Here is a 4464-nt window from a genome sequence, read left to right on the forward strand (position 1 = left end):
GGCTCCTTTCTTTAGGAAAAAAAATCCTAGAATTTAAGGTTAATAAGATTAGGATGTAAAATATGAGATATTGACAAACACAATCTATAAAAATATATCCAGGCACATCCATTTACTTGAGTTATAAGTTCCGATTGCCTTTTGCTTTGATCCTATTTTCTTGAAAATATTCCACTGAAAACTCATAATTCGCAAGCATAATTTATCACATATAAGAGAGGCAGCATTGCATAGTGGCAAAAACGTGGTCTTGATCTGGATTCCCTGAATGTGAATGTTGGCTTCAGCACCCATTAGCTGTGTGACCTTAGGCAAGTTTTAACTTCTCTGTGCCTCAGTTTCTGCATCTTTGGGGTTGTTATGGCAGTTGAATGAGTGACCTTGGTAAGCACTTAGAACAGTGTCTGATACATTGTAAGTGCTATAAATATTTATTAAATAATTAAAATGATTAAGAATAAAGTATAGTAGGATCAAACTGTATGGAACCTAATCCCCCCCCCTTTTTTGAGAAAGCAGGATTTATTGAGAGGACAGAAAAGCTCCCACAATGGGAGGGGAATTGAGGGTGTTGCCCCCCCTTAAAGAGAAGACAAGAATAAAGAAACCTATATTTCTTGAACTTCTCCTCTGGCAGCTAGCGATAGCTAGAACCAAATATAACCTTTAGAATTTTCAGGGAAGTAAAAATCTCCTTCTAATTCAAGCAGATGATGATGATTCTTAAGAAATGGATTCTGGGTCCACAGAGAGAGCGAGGCTTAATAACACACGGGAAATAGGCCCCAAAGACAGCAGGCTCCCGGCAAGATTCTTGGGCTTCAGGGGCTTGGGGCTTAGGGGCTGTGGAATGATGCTTGCTCAGTTGTTGATGTGGCTATTAGCCTTGAGACTTTTCTGCTTTCATGCCACACACACCCGTGCTTTTTTGTTTCAATCTTCCCTTCATCTCCTCCAAATTTCATCCTTTAGACCTTACCCTGTGTTCCTGTTGTGTTTCCCATTCTTAGATTTGGCATTATGGTTTTAGTGTCTTTAGGGCATTAAAATCTATATTTCACTGTAACAAACAGGAGCAAATCTTAAGATTTCTAGCTGGCGTTCTCTTCAGCCTTTCCCCTATTGATGTTTGCAGTTTCATTTTGCTCTAATTGTCCCCAGTGGTGCAAATAGGCAGGAACTCAGTCTCCGCCAGTGGATTTCGAGCCGCCACCACCTTTTCCTGCCTAGAAAATGGAATGGATCCTGGGGGCAAAGATTAGCCCCTTTCTTAACACTGGGCAGAGTTGGGGGAAATGATATTGCCTTGATTTTACCTTTTTCTATCGATTATCGCTACCATCATTGCGTCTGCTGTGTTAGGAAGAGGCTCCTTGGGAGGGAAGAGAGAGCAATGGCCGCGTGAACACGGTGAAGCCACGCACATGTTGTTTGCAAAACCCTTTGGGACGCTCGGGCTGAAAAGGAGCTATAAAATGTAAAACCGTATCATTAATAATAATACTTTTATGATTGTAAATAGAAGCAAGTAAAATCCAGATGTTGGTTCTCTGAGCTTTCTTGCTGGACTCCCCTAAACAGCTAGGCAGTGGTATCCTTCCTCTCCCTCTTTATTGCTCGCTCAGTTGTTCATGCATTCTGTAACGCACTCCTCTGCAATTGCCCATAAGCAAATCATCTAACCCACAGGAATAATCCTGGGACGGTGATGTCAGTGCAAACATATCTGTGGCTGTAAAGACCAGCCATGCACAAACACCCAAAGGAAAGAACTCACAGATATGAAGTGCTATATCAATAGCAAAGACTGCCACTAATTGATAATAACAATACACATGCAGAGCTCAGAGAATTTTGGGAAACGTGTTTCAGAGAGCCAGGCAAAAGAAACCAGGCCAGGAGAAACCGGAGAGCTGGAGTTCTGAGCCCGGTCTACATGGACCACACACGAAAGCACGGATTGCATCTTCTGTGTGGTATTGTGAAAGCTTCTAGTGAGGGTGTTGACAGGTGGATTACAGTCCTAGGCTTCGTTAGGTGCTAGAAACAGGCTTTGTCCTTACTTGGTAAGATTATGCAGTATATTAATTAAGTTATAATGGAAGACTCAGAGAAAGCAGGACCCTGAGATTACTGCTGTAGAGCATTAACTATAGATGGTTCTCTTTGCCTTTGTGTCAGGATGGGGAATGGAAGAGACTGAGTCAAGGGATCATTTCCCATATGAAATCAAGTGGTCAGAGGAACAGTGGCTCTGGACCTACACTGTGTCCTGGGAAAGTGACTGTGTGGCAAATTCTTTTAATTTTCAAGTTGGACTGCCTGCTTAAATTTGCTATGAAATTCCCCTGGCCAGTCATGAATAAGAGGTGGAGAATGATCTTTCCTCGACCTTGAAGAACTAACCTGGAGCTCCAGGCATCAGCTCCTGGAGTGATATGCCCTCTTAAATTCAAGGGAGCAGAGCAACAACCTTTGGGATATCAGAAGTAAAGAAAATTTGGTTTGGTAGTTCAGGGCATGGCTGGGTCTGAGTTCTGCCTTCACACATCACTAGTTGGTAACCTGAAGAAAGGCATATCACTTTCGTATGCCTTGGCTTCCTTTCTATAAAATGCCGATCTCATAATTATATGTGAAGATCTAGAACAGTGCTTGGCATATAGAAGCATTCACTAAATATTAGTGTCTGAATCTCATCTTAGATATTCTGAGACATGTTTCGAAGTGTCCCAAATGGACACCACCTGCTTTACTAGCTTAGACATGTGAACTAAACCACGTCTTTTTTTAACGATTCCAGTTAGATGTCTTAAGCCACTTCACCCAGCAGAATATGGGGCTTCTGTGGCTTCACCCTCCCATGATCATCTCTAGGAGTCTTGGTGTTCTAAGGCAGCTGTTCCCACCATTTCTGGCATCAGAACAGATTTTATGGAAGACAATTTTTCCATGGATGATGGGGGAAAGGAGGAAGAGGGAATGGAAGGGGACGTGCAGTCAAACTTCACTGCTAATGTTAATCTGTATTTGCTGCTGCTCCCCAGTACAAGCATCACTGCCTCAGCTCCACCTCAGATCATCAAGCATTAGATTCTCATAAAGAGCAACCTAGATGCCTCACACGAGCAGTTCACAATAGGGTTCCTGCTACTATGAGAATCTAATGCCACTGCTGATCTGACAGAAGTTGGAGTTTAGGTGGTACTGAGAATGATGGCTGCAAATACAGATATGAAGCTTCACTTGCTCTTCTGCCACTGGCCACCCACCTCTTGCTGTGTGGTCCGGTACCTAACTGGCACAGACCCAACTGGTACTACCCTATGACCCACAGGTGGGCGACCCCCATTCTAGGGATCTGTCTTTGCTGCTGTAGCTCAGATATGCCCTCTAGGGGTGAGAGAATGTTACAACTGTCACTGGAAATTGGTCTTGCTTGGGTCAGGTGGTGTGTCATCAAGGTACAGACACACTAAAAGCTGAGAGAGCAGTCAAAAAACCCTTTGATCATCACTGCTGAGATGTCTGTGTGGCAACGTCCGAGGAAAGGGGCTGATACTTAGAGCTCCGGTGCATTACCCCTTCCAGGTTAGTTCTTCAAGGTTGAGGAAAGATGATTCTCCACCTCTTAGTCATGACGGGCCAGAGGAATTTCATAGCAAATTTAAGCAGGCAGTCCAACTTGACAATTAAAAAAAAAATTGCCACACAATCATTTCCCAGGACGCAATGTAGGTCCAGAAACACTAATCCTTTGACCACTCGATTTCATATGGAAAATGATCCCTTGACTCAGTCTCTTTCTGTTCCCCATCCTGATTTTATTTTGGTAGGCTCATTGTCTTGGTCATTGAACCTTGATAAGGAACACTCTGACAGGTGTTAATAACTTTGAATCTCCTGGAGAAAGGTTGGGGGATGGGAGTTCTCATCCTGTTATGGTCAGAATGTTTATGTTTCCCCCTACAATTCATAAGAAATCCTAACCCATAAGGTGATGGCATTAGAAGGTGAGCCTTTTGGAAGGTGATTAGGACATGAGGACGGAACCCTCAGTGATAGGATTAGTGCCTTTATGAAAGAGGACTAGAGAGATACCTAGCTCCTTCTACTATGTGAGGAATGGGCCCGCACTAGACTCCAAATCTGCTGGCGCCTTGCTTTTGGACTTCCCAGTCTCTGGCACTGTGAGAAATAAATTTCTATTGTCCATGAGTCATCTAGTCTATGGTATTTTGTTTCAGCAACCCAAAAGGACTAAGGCAGATCTTTTACTTTAAGAAAGCCCATTACTTCCTACATGTTTGCCCACTTCTCCATAACTCTGAATGTCAAGTCTCTTTATCAAGAAAAAGTAAAGTTCTACCTTGCCAGACACTCTGTTATCTTCTTATTTTAAAGTCTTTGCTTTGCTTGATCACTGTTTTTATGATTATCAGTAGTGAGAGAATGCTCTGAGAG

The sequence above is a fragment of the Carlito syrichta genome, unplaced genomic scaffold (genome assembly GCF_000164805.1).
Source record: "Carlito syrichta isolate Samal-C Ts95f unplaced genomic scaffold, Tarsius_syrichta-2.0.1 Scaffold242717, whole genome shotgun sequence".
Classification (NCBI taxonomy): domain Eukaryota; kingdom Metazoa; phylum Chordata; class Mammalia; order Primates; family Tarsiidae; genus Carlito; species Carlito syrichta.